General features: G+C 34.9%; 1 long non-coding RNA gene across 2 annotated transcripts; it reads left to right on the plus strand.

Moving 5' to 3' along the window:
- The first annotated feature begins 16,788 nt into the window (after positions 1–16,788).
- Positions 16,789–18,436, plus strand: LOC121975200. 2 transcript variants are annotated; one of them, XR_006110285.1, is made up of 4 exons: positions 16,789–17,338; positions 17,457–17,520; positions 17,591–17,658; positions 17,792–18,436. It is a non-coding gene; the product is annotated as an uncharacterized LOC121975200 (long non-coding RNA). The 2 variants fall into 2 exon arrangements; XR_006110286.1 differs by lacking the exons at positions 16,789–17,338; positions 17,457–17,520 and having other exon boundaries at positions 17,633–17,685.
- Positions 18,437–20,742: the final 2,306 nt, after the last annotated feature.

The raw sequence follows: 20,742 nt of genomic DNA on the forward strand, positions 1-20,742 counted from the left end.
TTTTTCGAATTGTAATTCGAGTTTGTGTTTTCTTTTGTTTTTCGAATTTGTTTTTCGAATTTGTGATTCGATTGTTCTTTTTGGTTAAACCTAGAGTTATATAAGGAAATTCAATATTAGCTTTCTTTAAAAGGCTTTGTCTAGGCGGTGGTGGATGATCTCATACCCAAAAAGGACTAGTGCCTCACCATGCAGTCTTGAAAGTCAATTTTGCAAATTAATATTTAATTGAATTTATAACGTAGGTGGATTTGGATCAATAGTTTTAAGTTCCACTTGCGATCCGAGTCTAAACCATTAAGAACAGATAAGTTAAATTTAGAATCAATAATGTTAAGTTCCGTTTGCAATTCCTAATTTAACTTCTAAAGAACACAATAGGTTGTTTAGGAAAGGTTCGACACTTGTACAAATTTTTTGTATAGTGGAACCGGTACGATCTTCCTAGGACCAACCAACAAAAAGAGGGCCCTGAATAGACAGAATACGATGGTTGCCCTGCATATGAAACGAATAGAGTTGAGAATTAGCTGTTGAAGAGGAATGCGAAAATACTGGTTCACTTCGATAAGGGGGGAATAGGGAAGTGTAAGCCTGCCTACACTTGCTCCTTAAAAAAAGTTATATAGTTTATAGGAGGAAGATGGGGAAGTACCTGCACAGTGGACACCATCATATGCATATAGGGGGGAATGTCAAAGTTGTAACGTAAATTGTCAAGATCTATGCCATGAAATTGGAAGACAAGGAGGGTATAAGCCGAACCAGGAGTATCCATGATAGAAATTAAGGAGAAAAATCGAGTATGCTCCAGAGTGGGTAAACAAGGAAGAAATGAGTTCACTAAAATTCACAAAAGCAGAAAGCTCGCTAAGGAAGAAGATGAGGAAGAAGGTGGTGTTAGTGTTTTAAAGGGTTTTTTAAGGAAACCCTTCAAATCACCTTTTAAGAAGGATCATTACATCAAAGTGATGAAAAGCAGGCTAGATCCCGTGACCATTAGATAAGAAGACGAGGGGATGTGCTCCTAGAAAATTGTGCACCAGTTGTTGTATTAGGGGAATAAGGTTTGTAGACACGCGTCACAAATAGGAAGCGCATATTTATAATAGATGGGATAGGTAAATCATTATTCTAAAACGTCAGTGCGCGCATCGAAGTGGATTTTCCTTTGTTTCTAAGGGTTTAATTCTTAAGGAATCAGAAGTTTGGTCGACCCTAAGACTGGCTAGGTTGTTAGGACTTAGTTCTAACTCTTGAGTAGTTGTTACTTAAAGACCAAGCGGCCTAAATACCAAACGAACCTTAGAGTTTGGTCAGTTTTAATTCTGGACGAATTTTGATATGGGTTGTCCGGATAGGTTTTGTCGCTAATCAATCCTCACTATGTGCCTGATCAGGTTCATACCTAGTTGAATTGATGCAACCTTATCTTAAGGATGAGCGATAGGAATGCTAAGTCAATCTCAAACACATGAAAAAGGACCGAAAGTAAAGTAGTTAGGTGTAAACTAGAAGTAGATTGAAGTAAATAAAATACAAGTAGAAATTTAGATGCAAGGCAGGGCAACTTCGTTATGAAATAGCTTTTTTAACAAAAGAAAGAAAAAAATCATTTGAAGTCAGGGAATAAGTCAAATGGTCACTCCTTAATAAGTCTTTGGCAATCCAGAAAGTGAGATGAGGGCTCGAATGCTAAGTAGCCCCCCTCCCAGAGTTGTATCATTGCACCGTCAACTTCGAGGAGAAGAGATTTGTTGATAGAATCAACTATGGGCACAACAAAGTCGCACGATTGAAAGAGGGCTATCTTCCTTTTCTCGAATCAATCATCCTCCCTCGCTTAGTAGGCCACTAGCTCCGCTCAGGCCACTGTCAGCTCAGAAGAGACACCCGCCAACTCATATTTAGAAGAAGCTAAAGTGGTCTGGCCGGCCTATAAGTCCACCTGGAGGAATTTCAGCTCCGCTTCTTGGGTGTCCAACTTTTGCTGTCGCTCAGCCGCCAATTGAGTCTGGGTCGCCAACTCAGCAATATGTTCAGCCTTTGATTCTTCTAGTTGGGCAGAGAGGCGTTGGACTTCGGCAATTTTCTTATCCAGCTTGACCACTAATTTTACTTGGCGGGCTATCTCCAAGCGGAGCCTACCCTCAACAGTCTTCAAGGCAGCATCAGATTTATGTGCCCGCTCTGTATTAGCCTTAATCGACGACTTAGCCTCTTGAAGTTAATTCCCTAATTGGCTCAGCCGCTCAAGTTCCGCTTGACTCTCACGTGACAATAGGCCAGGAGCATAAAGAAAGCCCGCCTCTACTAGGCATTTCTTCAAGGCCTCATTTCCTTGGGCCAACGTTGTAAATTTTTGTAATATGCCCATCCCAAACTCCCATTGTTGTAAAATGAACATCATCAAAAAGGTTCAAAGTGAAAGAAAACTGAAGGGTTGAAACAAATCAAAAGAATATTCGTTCATCATCTCCGTTGGTGCAAAATCGCCCAGCAAGTTTATAGTCGCCTTGCAGGCCTCCATCACATGGCCCCTTAGTAATATTCAACCATTGATCAGTGGGGTAGATGATGGGGAAGCTATCACATGGGCTGACAGTAGATTATAAATGGTGGAGAAATTGTAGAACTTCTTTGGCTTGATTCCAGTGGTAGTCAAAGGAGCCTCGGTGAGGGGGGTGATAGGAAGAGCAGTAGGTCGTTGAGCTAACTGGCTGAGAGAGCTAATCGAATGAGAGATAACCTGTTGAATTGAACTGCTCAAAAGGGGAGCTGACACTGAAGGACGAGCGGACAAAGTCCGCTTGGAAGATTGTGCCAAGGTCTCTTCCCAGACGGGCGTAAGGTGTGGAGAGGACATAGTGAAAGGGGATACTCATCCCTTCAAAACTTGGGTAGGGAGGACGAGCTTGCGCCTCCTCTTCTGTGGCACCTCCGCCTCCTCAGAAGGAAAATCTTCATAGACTGGGAGAGGGTCGGCTAACACCCCTTCCTACTTGGCCTCCTAGTTGGATGTGGTCGCCTAGATGCTAGATGCCTCACCAAAAGGACTGACCGGAAGTTGACCTTGCTCATTCAATATCACTTACTCTTAGTAAAGTAGCTCATCCTCTTATAATTGGAGACGCTCAGTAACTACCGCCTCGAAAAAAGCTTCCATTGCATAAAACAAGAGAGGTTTTAGTTAGTGCCAACCTAATGGACAAGTTGATAAGACTTACCGAAGGAATAGGGAAGCTTCGCTCAGATAAGACTTAGTCTGAACAGGTATAGTAACCCTTCATGCAGCAACTTGGGACCTTTAAATTGAATGTCGCCCATTTTTTTCAAGAACGCGATGAAGGTTTGGTCGGTCTTAAAATTCCTGAGGTCGAGGAGTGGGGAAAGTTCGAATCGCCATGCGGTCAACTAGGAAGCAGGCTCGGGCAGTTCAACAAAAAAGAAACAAATTTTCCAACCCTTATTGGAAAAAGGCAGGTCCTTGAAAAACACTTCCGAGATTAAAACAGAAAAACCCCTTGCTCCAACTTCTTCAGGTACAAAAATAAGTGAAAGTTATGAGGAGTCGGTGGAATGCCATACAGGCAAAATAAAATGAACATTTCGCACATAGTGCGGAATACGTTTGAAGCAAGCTATTGAAGTGGGATATCAAAATAGCGACTTATTTCAGATAGGAAGGAGGCATTGGGAAAACGCAAACGCACTTTTAGTTGATCCTTAGAAAAAGTAATACACCCCGAAGGAGTACAATGAGGGTGATCCTAGGCGTTGGAAGGCGGATATGGTAGTTTGTGAGGATTTCGTATTACAAACTGATGGTTTGTCTGTCAGTGTTTGCAAAATTGGAATGGGTGAAAGTGTACTAGGAAGCAAAAGATTCTTGAGCCATGGGAGAATGCAAGAAAAATAGCAAAAAGATTGAGGAAGGACTTCTTGGTTGAGATCAAAAGAAGGATGAGTTGGTCGAAGAAAATCGCTGGAGAGAGATCGAAAAAGATGAAGCGACATCACTTAGGGTCTTTAAACATATGTCATGAGATAAGGCCACACCACAGTCGTCCGATTAAAATAGCAGGTTCATTGATAGTTGTTGTTTTTCCAAGGGAGGAGTGTCGTTGGTCCATACGAAAAAGCATACGTTAGCTATCGTTTTAAAAAATGTGTTAGTGGGGCACGTTTGCCTATAAATGAGCATTTATGATGAATAAGATAGTGGAATTATTACGCTGAAAAATATCTTCCTACATATCAATGATATACTACTAGGCATATCGATCCTTTGGTAGACATTTTTTTCAAAAAAAACGACTAAGTGTAGTAGTGATAGGCGAGTGGAAGCATGTTCACCGGTCGAACCAATAATGGGCGAGTGGAAGCACACTCACTCCGTCGAACAAATAATGGGCGAGCGAAAGTGTGTTCACTTAGTCAAACCAATAAGCGTGCCAGTTGAACAAATACAAGAGTTGGGTCTAGTCAGTCAACTATGAGTCTCCTTCAACTAAACTTGAAGGGGAGGCTAGTGATACGGGGTGTTAAACACAGACCCCGGGATGACATGGAGGTTGAAGTCAAGGTGATATGACAGTCAAAGTCAATATGATGTAGTGGTTCAAGTCAAGGGGAGGTGGCAGTCAAAGAGTCACTCTCAACAGGGCTTGACTCCTCACCCAAGCTAAGGCATCCAATGTAAGAATGACCGACCCTAGGGCTAGGCGATCCTGAGGGACCCAGTGTTTCGCTCTTGTGCAAGGACACTCAACATATAACTGATTATTCCTGGGCCGCTCGGGTTTAAGAAAGGACTGACCTGTCATAAGGTCGTCCAAGAATATATTCGTCCGAGTCTCAGTGATCCATCCTTTCACTCTCAAAGTATAGCTTAATATACAACTAGTCAAACATATGGGCTTTCACTGTTCATTCCCCCGTCCGTCAGCATATGAGCAACTGGGTATAAAGTTGACCAATGTTACAGGGCTTAATATTCTTGTCTCTATAAAGTAAACATACACGACAAATCTCAAAAGAAACCCAACCTCATTATTAAATCTCAGGATATTACTTCAGTGACCAAGCACAAGCCTACCGATATAAGGATGATCGGCTGAAAGCACTGATCAGACCTCTTGGGGTTTAATTCTCTATTTTTCAGGAAAAAATATCCCTACAAATGGTCGGTTGGTCATAGAACTACCCTGACCTAGAGGACTCGATTCTCTATTTCTTTATAATCATATATCCAGCATGATACAACATATATCAGGGCAGTCTTAAGGGCCAAATATCCATACAAAACTCAGTGTTATTAGGGTTACAAGGTTGCAAATATAGTCCCACATTGAAAATATATGAGAAAGATCATAAGTTTATAATAAAAATATATCTTCATTGACATGAGGTCTTTTGGATAGAGCCTAAGAGCAAAGTTATAAGGGCTTAGGCAGAAAGTGGATAATATCATACAATTACAGAGATATCTAAATTCTTTTTGATCATCCAATTGGTATTAGAGTGAGGTCGCTCTTCATCGGACTAACTACCGGAAGCAGCACGAGCCAAAGTCATGATCCAAAATTGAACCATGTGGGATGAAACCTTGAACGAAGTAGGGGAGACCCTGAGCAGGTCAATGACTTGATACTTGAGGGGAGGCCCTGAGAAGGTCAAGAATGACCCAATGCTCAAGGGGAGGCCCTGAGCAGATCAAGAGTGATCTGATACTTGAGGAGGACTATGTGATCCTTTGTTTGAGGAGGGATTGTTGGGGTTGCAAGGTTGTAAACATAGTCCAACATTGAAAACGCAAGGGAAATATCATGGGTTTATAAGAAAAAGATATCTCTATTGGAATGAGGTATTTTGGGTATAGCCCAAGAGCAAAGTCATAAGGGTTTAAGTCCAAAATGGATAATATCATACCATTATAAAAATATCTAAATTCTTTTCTATCCTCCAAGTGTTTCATTCATACATCAATCTGCCGCTATGCACCCAGTCGGCTAAATGTCCGACCGGGATATACTCAGGGGACAACATTATCAGAGAATCGTAACAACCTATCAGAGGATAACAACTGTTTGTCATGAAATATTCTTCTATGGTTACATGAGCTTTCCATGGAACCTTCCTCGAAGATGACTCTGCATTTTCCATCAGCCAACATATTATGACGGTATATTCCTTCAACCGCCTTATTAATGACGTCTTTTACATAAAAGGATGCACATAGTTAACAGAAGATTACTCGGACGATGATTATACGCCTCCCAGGCTATACATCTTACCTTACTCGATAACTTCTAACACCCGACATTCTCTGTCATCTCATAATTGCAGAGGTTATAGAGATGATATATAAAGAGGGTCCTCTCCGATGGCGAGGTACATGCTGAATACATTTCTAATACACTCGTGCATAGTCTTCTATTGTTCTTTACTCCATTTTTTCGCTTGGGCAATATACTAACTTGAGCATCGGAGGACCTTTGCTAGGGACTCCTTCCCTAGTTTTTAGCACTGAAGTTTGTATGTTCTCTTAAGTATGTGCAGAGAGGATTTTTGCTCTAGTTCATAGCCTTTTCTCCTATTAGAAGTCTTCGCTCAGTCAATATCCTCATCACCTACCTAGCACGTCATCTCCAACTTTCAGACAAGATCAAGGGGCATTTATCGAGATGTATTTATCTATAGAGGTGCCTGCACTAAAAGGATAGTTGACCTAAAGGAATGCCTTAAATACCTAAAAGGACAGTTGACTCGGGAGTCCCTAAACCTAAGCCCATTGTGCCAAACTACCAAAAAAATCAAAGGGTTTATCACTTGGAAAGTAAAAAACTTTCTTTTGCAAAATAATATTATTTTGTTATTTGCTTTAAAAGTCTTGTCATTGTTTGGAATGGAGCTGGTGTTTAATTATCATGGACCCAAAGTAGCAGGTAAACACTAAGCCGTCTTAGATACTATTAACAAAGTTGAAGAAGCCAGAACAAGCCTCATGTCGATATTACATAACTGAACTGTTCTGGATCATTGCACTGTTGGAATCAGAGCATAGTAGAATGCATATATTAAAATTAAATTTTTCTCTTAAATCATGAATTTTTTCCGTGATATATATAGTTTTAAACAAAATAACATAAAATAAAACATACCTCGTTATTTTCGATAGACATTAATGATATCACAAACAAATGAAGGTTCCACATGTGACTTCTCTAGCGGTATTCACGCGCACTGAATCACGAACTTGATATGATCCATTAAATGTTAGCCTCTTGGATTGACAGAATATTTTGGAAGCGCTATGAATCTCTTTCAATGGAAGAAAGGGAAGAAGATGTCTTCAAGGGAGAAGTGGAAGTAGAGCTCTTTAAAGAATTTTCCGAGGATGACTACTAATAGCCTCCAAGGAAGATGAAAAGATATGACTCTTCAAATTCTCTATTAGTCATCGCAATTGTGATAGTTCAAATTCTCTAATAATAATCATGATTGTGGCTATTTAAATTCTTTATTTCATCATGATTGTGGCTACCATTAACTCTACTCTCTTTTCTTTGGATCAAATAAATTCATATTTGATCTTGATCTATTCTAGTTTCTAATATTTTAAAATTAATTAATAATTTAATTAATTCTAATTCATAAATAATAAATTGATTAATTTTAATATATATTAAAATAATCAATTATAAATAATGTTCATGTCTATGTGCTATGCGTGCGACCTTTTAAATTTTATACACGAAAGTAGTGTAAATCCATACATAGACTAAGATAACTGTCTAGCAACAATTTTTAGTCAGCCAATATGATAACATATTAGTCATAAACTATAAACCACCCAGAATCGATTACTGTGTAATTCAATCTCTTCATCTAGCTTACATCTCAATTAATTTGATGCACTATGCATCATCATCAAATTAATTATATTACTTTTCCAAGATATAATAAACTTCACTTAAATGATAAATCATTCTTCTCATGACCATGGATTTCAAGTCACTAATGTCTCTATCAAGTGGTCACGATGTTAACTCCCTAATTCAAGAGAACAATGAATCTTATATTAACTCAACAATATTCTCTCTACGCTTTGTCATATACCCAACAATGGTATTAATTATAATCCAATTAAAGACTACTTTTAACAACGTCAAAGTACATAACTCCACGTATAGAATAAATTAAGATCTTAAGTCAAAAGATTAATTACACTCATTCATAAATGACCAATTATGCTTAATATGTGGTCTCCTCTCAAGCGGGTCGTGTCCAGTATACCTCTAAACTCAAGGTATCCCCAAATATAACTTGGATATCTATTCTTCGGTCTATCTCGACCTAATCAAACTCGGCGTTGATCTAGATATTCATGTGCCCTCTAGATATTTATTTGATCAAAACCCGTTTTCAGATTAATATATCTATGAATTCATAGAACTTTATCATTAATCATACATGTACAAAAAAAAAGTAACGATAAATACTCGCCTTTATAAAATAATTATTCACAAATTTATAAGAGTGTTTTGACACATAAGTACACACACTAACAATCTCCCACTTGCACTATTGTCAAACACGATAGACTCTTAGTCCTAAGCTCTTCACATGGGTCTCATATTTCTGTAGAGGTAAGACATTTGTGAGTGAGTCTGCGATATTCTCATTGGTATCTACTCTGCTAACAACACATCACCCCTCTGAACAATCTATCTAAAGAGGTGATACTTCCTCAGTACATGCTTGAATCGTTGATGAGACCTTAGTTCTTTTGCTTGCACTATGGCCGCATTATTGTCACAATATAGCACAACTGGATCGACAATGCTATGAACCACTTCAAGCTCTGCTATGAAGTTCTTAATCCACACAACTTCTTTTGCTACCTCTGAAACTACTATACACTCGAACTCAACTGTTGAATCTACAATTGTCTCTTACTTGAAATTCCTCCATCAAACATTTGCATCATTCAAACAAAATGCATAATCTTGCTGCAATTTCATATCATCTCGATATGTCTAAAAATTGACATTAGTATATTCTCTAATGAACAATTTCTCGTCTCCTTTGAAAATTAAAAACATATTCTTTATGCTTCTATGATACTTGAGGATAATTTTTATCGCAGTCCAATGATCCTCTCTAGGATCAGACTGATATTTACTCGTTATGCTTAAAGTATACGAGACATCTGGTCGAATACATATCATCGTATACATTATAAACTCTATAGCCAAAGCATAAAGTATCTTGTCTATTATACATCTCTCCTCTTGTGTCATTGGTTTTCATAATTAATTCATCTAATAATTATATAGTTGAATAGTGACATAGAAGATTAGTTTGATTTGCTAATGATTTCAGTTTGATAAGTTACTTTAGGATGTTTAGATTATTTTTATAAGTATAATGATAATATTCATATGAACACTTGTTCTTTTACTTTTATTTTTAAATTTTTTGTAAATATTTGATAGTTGTTTTGGAGAGCCAAATGAAAATCAAATCTAAATTTGATTGTATTTTGATTAATTGAAAATTTGTATCAATTTGGTCAAGAGTAATCAAACCAAATTAATTTTTGATTTGATTTTTCAATAAAACAGACTAACTAGCTAACTCCCTTAACTTTACTTTATTATTTTTATATATTTTGAATGATTAATACTCAACCATTTCAAGTGTAACACACTATAATTAAGAAAATTATACAAATATGATTTTGTTCCATCTTTATCTAGTGTGTATTAAAAAGATAAACCAACATGACGACAAAGATGATCATGCTGATATTAATAATGTACGTAATTTTATCCTAGTTTTTGTAAGATATTATTTTCATGATTTGAAATCATGACCTTTTAATCATAAAAAATAATGTTATGGTTGTGTTAAGATTCTCCTACTTTTTTTCCTGACTAGGACTTGCACATATTCAAATCAATTAGATCTAATTTATATATAGCATCCTAAATTTGATAGCGAACTGATTGATTTGTGCTGCTTGTATCTGAAATCTACTGCTGCATTTCCTTTTAGAATCATACTGCTACAAGTTTTAACAAAACTCTCAATTTAACACCTTATTTATTTATTTGTTTTTTTTTTGTGTGTACGCTGTGGAATAACAGCTTTAAAATCTAATGGTAGAGCAGGAAGTTTAGTCAACGGACTTGACTTGCATGTGTTTGGAAGATTGAGATAAATGTGTGTGCGTGACTAATTCGGAGACTGCAGAGTGGCGGATTAATTCAACAATTTGTCAACATCCGAATTGAAAATTGATAGAAAATCATTGAGTCGAAGACCGATTCAATGAAACGTATGTGGGGTATAACAAGTTTAATTAAAAAATTAACGCTATAAAGAAGACCAGACTTTAGAAATTCGTTATAATTTAAAATTTAAAACCATGCTAGTTTGGGTGCCAAGATCTATACGCATAGGGGTAAAAGTAGTGACTCGATAATTGACTAAAATAAATTGTTGACTGGCAATATTAAATAGATGACCTTGATTTTTAAAAGGATTATATCTATCATATTTGAAAGTATATTTTATCAACCGATAATAAAGCCATTATTAATGACTATTTTAAATGAGCTAATCAAGTTGAGAATTTCAAATGTGGTAAAAAAGGATCGGTTAGCCTAACATCCGGTTAATTCTGTTTCTAAAAAAAATATAGAGGAGGTAAATTATGAATGATTATTAATTATTATTACAATAATCAAAATATAAGAACAGTATTTCAATTGATTTGAACTTCAATTGATTGGATTGATCTCATATTATGCACTAGTGTTTCAATTTTATAACTAGATAAAACAATTAAAAGTTTAAGAGTTCAATCCATGCATTGATTATGAAGGATAGAACACTCGTACCTTTCTCTGGTAGTAGATATCTAGCTTACGTCGATTAATCATAAGATAATTGATTTGGTCCATGAAAATTTTCTATACGTCATCATAGTAAATTAGAAAATACTTACAATAAGTGGACATCAGCTCAGAATTCTTACATCAACTATCTATGAAAGGAAATTCATCTATTAATTCATCGAAGCTGGGACTCGATCCTTAGACATAAAGGAAACTACTGAGACACCTATCATTGCACCCTTATCCCAGTGACTTCTTTTTCCTTTTTTTGACAAAAGATATCTTGCTTACGCTAATTAATTTTGATGTGAATTCAACTCATGAAAATTTTCTATTAACCACCAAGATAAATAAAAAAATACTCGTAGTGGGCGTGTTCTTGTTATATATATATATATATATGAGGTTTAAATCAGATTTTATTTTATAATTGGGGGTAGGATGATTTAATTGATCCATTTAGCATAAATTAAAACAATTTAGTAATAATAGTATAATAATATTAATAAATATAATAATATTTGATAATATATAAAGTAAATAAATATAATTTATTTGAATTTCTAGAATTTAAAATAAATTTTTATATATTTTAATGAAATAAATCGGTTAAGATTTTAGAAAGCCTCTTTCGATTATTTCTCTCCCTTCATGTACGCGTGATCGCGGCGCTACTTCTCGCCACAACAGACTGCGCATCCAACCCAGCGCCGGCAGAATCGCTGCCGTCGCTTTCCTTTCCCCCCCCATCGCAAGCTTATCGCCAACTACTCCACCGTTTCTCGACAAACACCAGCACCTATGTCAGTAGTCGCGACTCGGTCGCAACCTCCAATGCTGCAGCTCCCCGTGCGCTCGTGCATCTTACCGCTGTCACCAACCAGATTGACCTCGCCGTCCCGAGCCCCCAGCAACCCCTTTCTGCGACGACGTTAAGCCCTGCTGCTCGATTAATTGGGAACCTAGACGGCTTGTTCCTCCGTATGTACCTGTCATTTCCGCTGCCACCGCCTGGCCGTCAAGAATTGACGCCAAAGATAGGAGGAGGAGGAGGAGGAGGAGGAGGTAACGGTAGGGTTTTGATTATTAATGGATTAATGGTTAAATTAATGAATGGAGTTAATTAGCGAATAATTGATTTCATTAATTTATGAATATAAGATAGGATAATTAATTTAAGTGCAATTCGCCTAGAATTAATTGATTTGATCAGTTTAATAGATTAATTAATTAATTAATAAGGATTGATTAGGAGATTAATCCAGTTAACTTAAGATTTATGGTTCAACTAAGTTAATAATAGATTAATTAATTAATTAAATTCTGATTAATTGATTAATTAGTCGATCATCCACCAGTTTAGTAATTTGATGAGTAATTAGACAATTATTGATTAATGGATTTAATAATCGAGGGAACGGTTAATTAATTGATTTGATATTTAAAAGATTAATAGTGTAATAATATATTAAGTGATTAACAATTCACTTAGGGTTAATTAGATGTTAATCAGATTTATAATTGATTAAATATTTATTAAGAGTTAGTTGGGTTATAAGTTTCATAGTTGATTAATTAAATTAACTTAAGGGTGTGTTTAGCTCATCATTATTATTGATATCTTGGTTATATCTCACTACAAAAAAATAATAATTTAGGGACGAAAGTTTGGGACGAAAATTTTTCGTCCCAAAATTGCAACAATTTTGGCAACAAATATAAAATTTGACCCAAATTAGAAACGAAATCTGCAACAAAAAAATTTCATCGCAAATTGCCAACAAACAATATTTTCGTTGCAAAATTCGTTCCAGAATCTGGGACGAATTCTGGATTCGTTCCAGAATCTGGGACGAATCCAGGAATTCGTCCCAAAATCTGGGACGAATCCAGGAATTCGTCCCAAAATCTGGGACGAATTCGGGATTCGTCCCAGATTTTAAAAAATTAAAAAATAAAATAAATATTATTCGAAAAGCCTAAATATAGACCTAGAGATCTCGGAATTTAATGAAACAAATTTCTATGCGTTCATAATTTTCTCCTGATCATAAAAATATCCTAATCCTGAATTTTAACCTAATATATTAAGTGTGGTGATTTTTTAACACGAATATGACCTAATGATTAATAAAAAATTCACCACAGTCAATATAATATGTTAAAATTATGGATAAGGATATTTTTGAGATTAGGAAAAAATTAGGAATCCATAGAAACTTGTTTCATGAAATTTCGACATCTCTAGATCCATATTTAGTGTCTCCGATTAATTTTTCTTTTCTTTTTTAATTTTCTTAAATCTGGGACGAATCCTGGATTCGTCCCAAAATTTGGGACGAATCCTGGAATTCGTCCCCAAATCTGGGACGAATCCAGGAATTCGTCCCAAAATCTGGGACGAATCTAGGATTCGTCCCAGATTTAAAAAAAATAAAAAATAAAATAAATATTATTCCGAAGGCCTAAATATGGACATAGAGATCTCGGAATTTAATGAAACAAGTTTCTATGCATTCATAATTTTCTCCTGATCATAAAAATATACTAATTCTAAATTTGAACCTAATATATTGAGTGTGGTGATTTTTTAACACGAATATGACCTAATTCTTAATAAAAAATTCACCACAGTCAATATAATATGTTAAAATTATGGATGAGGATATTTTTAACATCACCAAAAAATTAGGAACCCATAGAAATTTGTTTCATGAAATTCCGACATCTCTAGGTCCATATTTAGTGAAACATAGATAGTTTAATGTTAATTAAGTATGTTAGCGTTTAACGTATGTTTGAATATGTGTCTAAAACTTTAAATATATACCTACGGATGTCAGAATTTTATGAAACAAGATTCTATGAGTTTCTAATTTTCTCCTGATTGTAAAAATGTCCTCATCTATAATTTTACCCTAATATTTTGAGTGTTGTGATTTTTTAACTTGAATTTAAAGAATTTGGTTTAAAAAATCACTACACTAAATATATTAGGTTAAAATTATGAATGAGGATTTATTTATGATTATTACAAAATTAGGAACCCATAGAAACTTGTTTCATGAAATTCCGACATCTCTATATTCATATTTAGTGTCTCTGATTAATTTTTCTTTTATTTTTAAATTTTTTTAAATTTGGGACGAATCCTGGATTTGTCCCAAAATCTGGGACGAATCCAGAATTGTCCCAAAATCTGGGACAAATCCAGATTCGTCCCGAATTAAAAAATGAAAAAATAAAATAAATATCATTCAGAAGGCCTAAATATAGACCTAGAGATCTCGGAATTTAATGAAATAAGTTTCTATGCGTTTATAATTTTCTCCCGATCATAAAAATATCCTAATCCTGAATTTTAACCTAATATATTGAGTGTGGTGATATTTTTAACACGAATATGACCTAATACTTAATAAAAAATTCACCACAGTCAATATAATATGTTAAAATTATGGATGACGTTATTTTTAATATCACAAAAAAATTAGGAACTCATACAAACTTGTTTCATGAAATTCTGACATCTTTAGGTCCATATTTAGTGAAACATAGATAGTTTAGTGTTAATTAAGTATGCTAACGTTTAACGGATGTTTGAATCTGTGTCTAAAACTTAAAATTTAGAACTCGTCCCTAAATCTGGGACGAATCCAGATTGTCCTAAAATCTGGGACGAATCCAGATTCGTCCCAGATTAAAATAAAAAAAATCATTTGGAAGGCCTAAATATGGACCTAGAGATCTCAGAATTTAATGAAACAAGTTTCTATGCATTCATAATTTTCTCCTGATCATAAAAATATACTAATTCTAAATTTTAACCTAATATATTGAGTGTGGTGATTTTTAACCACGAATATGACCTAATTCTTAATAAAAATCACCACAATCAATATAATATGTTAAAATTATGGATGAAGATATTTTTGAGATTAGGAGAAAATTAGAAATCCATAGAAGCTTGTTTCGTGAAATTCCGACATCTCTAGGTCCATATTTAGTGAAACATAGATAGTTTAATGTTAATTAAGTATGTTAGCGTTTAACGTATGTTTGAATATGTGTCTAAAACTTTAAATATATACCTACGGATGTCAGAATTTTATGAAACAAGATTCTATGAGTTTCTAATTTTCTCCTGATTGTAAAAATGTCCTCATCTATAATTTTACCCTAATATTTTGAGTGTTGTGATTTTTTAACTTGAATTTAAAGAATTTGGTTTAAAAAATCACTACACTAAATATATTAGGTTAAAATTATGAATGAGGATTTATTTATGATTATTACAAAATTAGAAACCCATAGAAACTTGTTTCATGAAATTCCGACATCTCTAGGTTCATATTTAGTGTCTCCGATTAATTTTTCTTTTATTTTTAAATTTATTTAAATTTGGGACGAATCCTGGATTTGTCCCAAAATCTGGGACGAATCCAGGAATTCGTCCCAAAATCTGGGACGAATCCAGGAATTCGTCCCAAAATCTGGGACAAATCCAGGATTCGTCCCAGAATTAAAAAAATGAAAAAATAAAATAAATATCATTCGGAAGGCCTAAATATGAACCTAGAGATCTCGGAATTTAATGAAATAAGTTTCTATGTATTCATAATTTTCTCCTGATCATAAAAATATCCTAATCCTGAATTTTAACCTAATATATTGAGTGTGGTGATTTTTTAACACGAATATGACCTAATGATTAATAAAAAATTCACCACAGTCAATATAATATGTTAAAATTATGGATAAGGATATTTTTGAGATTAGGAAAAAATTAGGAATCCATAGAAACTTGTTTCATGAAATTCCGACATCTCTAGGTCCATATTTAGTGTCTCCGATTAATTTTTCTTTTCTTTTTTAATTTTCTTAAATCTGGGACGAATCCTGGATTCGTCCCAAAATTTGGGACGAATCCTGGAATTCGTCCCCAAATCTGGGACGAATCCAGGAATTCGTCCCAAAATCTGGGACGAATCCAGGATTCGTCCCAGATTTAAAAAAAATAAAAAATAAAATAAATATCATTCCGAAGGCCTAAATATGGACCTAGAGATCTCGGAATTTAATGAAACAAGTTTCTATGCATTCATAATTTTCTCCTGATCATAAAATATACTAATTCTAAATTTTAACCTAATATATTGAGTGTGGTGATTTTTTAACACGAATATGACCTAATTCTTAATAAAAAATTCACCACAGTCAATATAATATGTTAAAATTATGGATAAGCATATTTTTGAGATTAGGAAAAAATTAGGAATCCATAGAAACTTGTTTCGTGAAATTCCGACATCTCTAGATCCATATTTAGTCATCCGATTAATTTTTTTTTTTTTTTTTAATTTTCTTAAATCTGGGACGAATTCCTGGATTCGTCCCAAAATTTTGGGACGAATCCAGGAATTCGTCCCAAACAAAAATGGCAACAAACTATTTTTGTTTCTAAAAAACCCTATATCCCTTAATCCCACATATTCTCTTTACCCGATCTCCTTCTCGCAGCGGCGGCTGAATCCTTCTCCAGCGGTGGCGGAATCCTTCTCCGTCACCTCTCCCTCTCCCATCTCCTCCTCATCTTCAATGGCCACCGCGACTCTAATGTTGGCTGCTGCGCGCCCCACAGTCGCCGCCGCCAGCCGTCACGCGCGCCGTCCTTTCTTCCCTTTGGCCGCCTAGCCGTGCCCTAGCTTTGATCGTGTCGCCGGGCTGCACCGATCGTCTCCCTCTAGCTGCCGTCGTTTCCGCCCTGACGGTGAGACATCGATGCCTGCGCTGCTCGCCATCGTGGCCTCACCTGGCTACTTTCGTCGTGCCTGGCCAGGCGTGTCCTCGCCTGGACGCGCCTGGCCGCCGTCGTCGTGCTTGGCCGCTCGTGGCCGCACCTGGCAGCGTGTGGCTGCTCCTGGACGGGGCTGCTCCGGTGGTTTAAATTCCGATACAGTACTTATCCGCTGTTTGTATGCTTATCCAGTTACAATGATGATTGATTTTGTAACCTTGATTCAATCAACTCATTTTAGGTCAACATTTTATGTTATTTCTTTGAACGGTAAGAATTTGGACTTGCTAAGTCTCAGTAATTTATTCATGCATTGAATTTGTGCTTTCCATCAAATTACGCCTCTGATTTCTCATCTTATCTCCTAAGTAGAATGATAGTTGGCTTGATTTTGTGGGTTCGGCTTATCAACAAGAGTCGTCTACTGAAATTGATCATCATTCATGGCCAAAAAAGTAACATTTATAGCTATTAAAAGAACAAAGTTTAGAGAGACTAAAATGCTAGTGAAAAAAGTACAAATGATTTATTATGTTAAGGTATTGACTAAATTTGTAATTTTGTTTGTGCAGGTCTCGCTCGGTGTAGTTGGAGACACTCGTATCATAAAGCATTTTTGTAGATCTTCCCCGTGGTATTCTAGCCTATCTTTAATATGCAAACTTACCAAACTTATATCTCACTTTTTATATACTGTCTCAGTTATAATTTTATTTATTTTATCAGTTAATACATTGTATTTATTCCTACAGGTCATTAGAGGTGACATCTAATATTTTTTCCCCTCTTGTTCTACAAGCTATTTGAAGAAAAATGGTAAGTTTTTGAAAGTTCCTTTTTATGAATCAAATTTGCAATTTACTTTATCTTATATTGGAATTTTTAGTTCCGCTCTAAGTCAGATTCCTCCGCGTGACGATGATGATGATGGCGATGATGATAACGATGATGCTGGTGATGCTATTTCATGATTTTAATTATGTCTGATGATTATTTGTCTCATAATTAGTGTTTTATACATTAAACCATGCCATGTTAACTTTTCTAATTTTTATTTTATTTAATATTGTTAATTTGTTTTTAACAGGATTGGTGAGGCGAAATATGTATCGGAGAAAAAAGTAAGTATTAAATAACACACTCGTAGTTGAACATGTTAGACTTTTAATTATATTTATATATTTTTAAATTAGTTATATTTGAAAAGTTAAATAAAGGTATCTTTTTATATATTTGTTGAAATTTGATATTACTGCATTATTACTTCAAATTCCAAATTATGATTAGAGTTTGCCTAATAACCAAGTAACTATGAGTACTTAAAGACTAGTATCAACTAATTGCTCATATATTAGTTTGTGTTTTTTTCATTTCAGACATTTTCATATTATAGGGATTTTAAGAATACATCTCATTCTCTCTATGTTTGATGAAATATAATATTTGTAAAACTTGTTTGATAAGGTGAAATATGGTATATCATAACAATTTGATACAAATGAAACTGTTAGAATTGTGAGATTGTTAGAATTTAAGTTATTATCTTTCTGGTTACACATGATCTGGTTTATTCGTTTGTTTGTATGCAGGAAGAGAAGAGTTGATGGGGATGAAAGCTTTTGTGGAGAAAGAAGATGAGTTGATGTATCTTAGTTTTTTTTTAAATTTAACTCCTTGTTTAACTTCTTGGATTATTAGACTTTATAAATATTTGAGTGTTGAACTTGTATAATATTTTGGAGTCGTTTGAAGAAGATGTTGAGAACTTTGAATTTGTTGTATTGTGATTTGATTTCAATTATTAATATATGTATCTGAAATAGGATGTGTTGAATGTATATATTGTGTTATTTGTGATATTGTTAATTAGGATGTGTTGAAAGTCTATATTTTGTTATTTGAATTTGTTATATATATTTTATTTGAATTTATTGTAGAAATGTATAGTTGCTGGATTTTTTTTTTAATTTAGGAACGAATTTGGCAACGAAAATAATTTGTTCCAAACTTATCCATTGATAATTTTGCAATAAAAATATTTTTGTTCCAAATTTCGTCCCAGATTCTGGGACGAATATGCGGATTCGTCCCAGAATTTGGGACGAAACTGCGGATTTGTTCCAGTATTTGGGACGAAATTTGGAATGAATATTTATTTTTTAAATGAAATTAGTATTTTCGTTGCCAAATTCGTTGTAAATTTTGCAACAAAAATAATATTCGTTGCAATGTGTCATGAAAATTAGCAACAAATTTGGCAACGAAAATATAATTTGTTGCCAAATTTGGGACAGATTTGGCAACAGAATTAAATTCATCCCCGAATTCGTCCCCAAATTCGTTGCTAAGTTTGCAACAAAATAAATTTTCGTTGCAAAATTGTATAGTATTTTGGGACAAATAGAGTTTTTTGTTGCAAAATTGGCAACGAATTTGGGGACGAAAATATTATTCATCGCCAATTTTGTCCCCAAATTCGTTGCCAAATTTCTAACGAACAAATATTTGTTCCAAAAGTTGGCATCAATAATTTTGGGACGAAAATATTTTCGTCCCAAATTTTGTCCCTAAATATTTTGCAACGAATTTTTTTTTCAAATTCGTCCCAAAATTTGTCCCAGAAGTCTTTATTTTTTGTAGTGTCTATCCAACAAGGTTAACAATAAAAATTTTATTTGATTTAGATAATGAGTAATTCCCGAGTCATGATGCATACCTAAGCAATGTGAAAACCCGGAAACATTGATCAGTTAAAAAGACAAAAGTGACCATAAATGAGCATTTACTGAACGCAGATATAAGAACATCTATTTTTCAATAAACTTTCTCATAAGTAACAAGAAGACATACTGTAAGTGAATAACCCAAACATTTAGATTACATTAAGTTGACACACTAAATAAAGATTAGCAAGCTTCATGATAAATGAGAGGAGTTCATAAATTTTTTTTACTTGTGTTTAAAATAAGAAATACTAATTTCAGCATTTATATTGAGAAAATGAACCCCGGAGTGGGTAACTATGCGTAAGTCCATAATGTTTAGGTATATTACATACTTTTAAATGAAGAAATCTGATCGCTCAAACACCAGAGAGGATTCAATGAACCATCAATAGTAGCGTTACTTTTTCATCAACAGCCCTACTATAGATTAAAAGTCCAATCAGTTGAGAAAACCAATTAGTTTATGTGACTTAGAACATGACATAGATCTCTAGCAATTTAGCTGTCATTTTCTTATGACCCATTAAATATTTAAATTCCTGCTGATCGATGGCATATGTGATAGAGATCTCTTGCAATCGTACCCATGATTTGCACTAAGCTTCCAAGTTTCTTGTGAATAGTCATCAGTTTAGGAGTTCTATTTTAATTTTTGGAGGCAGAACTTCAACCAACACAAAGATGTATGATACTTAACCTGGATGAACACTATCAATTTGTGCTGAAACTCCTAACTTGACAAAATAAAAATTCTGCTAAATCGCATTCTAAACATCACCAAAAATATCACAGGAATAGTCTTTGAACCGAGCAATCAGTTTCATTCTCGTATGATTCGACTTCAAACACATAGAAAGAAGCTAAAGTTAGTCACTTTCACATCTCAAGTTGTCGATCAAATTTGCGCGCATTTTAGGGTTCCTCCGAAGCGGCCCGGAAATAGAAATTCAGTTAAAAAAAAATAATACCCAATAACTTAGAATCAATCAAAATACTGAAGGACCTAAGAGGCTAAAACCCTTCCAGATCTTGAGAGTTCGAATCCAGAAAACACAACTTTCTTGGTTTTCCCAACCAAAGGTGCCAGAAGGTAAAGAAGAGCGAGAACAACAAACGAGGGGGAAAAGAAGAAAGGGACCTGAATGGCGCTGTGGAAGATGCCTCCCAGTCCGATACGATCCTTAAAGATGCGGTTGATCTGGGGGATGGTGCTGTTCGTCTTCTCCGATCCGCTGTTGGTCACGTCGTAAACGTGCAGCGCTACCTCCTCCATCCTACAAAATCCACACTTTTCTTCCCTCTTTGTTTTCCT

The sequence above is a fragment of the Zingiber officinale genome, chromosome 4B (genome assembly GCF_018446385.1).
Source record: "Zingiber officinale cultivar Zhangliang chromosome 4B, Zo_v1.1, whole genome shotgun sequence".
In the NCBI taxonomy this organism is placed as follows: Eukaryota; Viridiplantae; Streptophyta; class Magnoliopsida; order Zingiberales; family Zingiberaceae; genus Zingiber; species Zingiber officinale.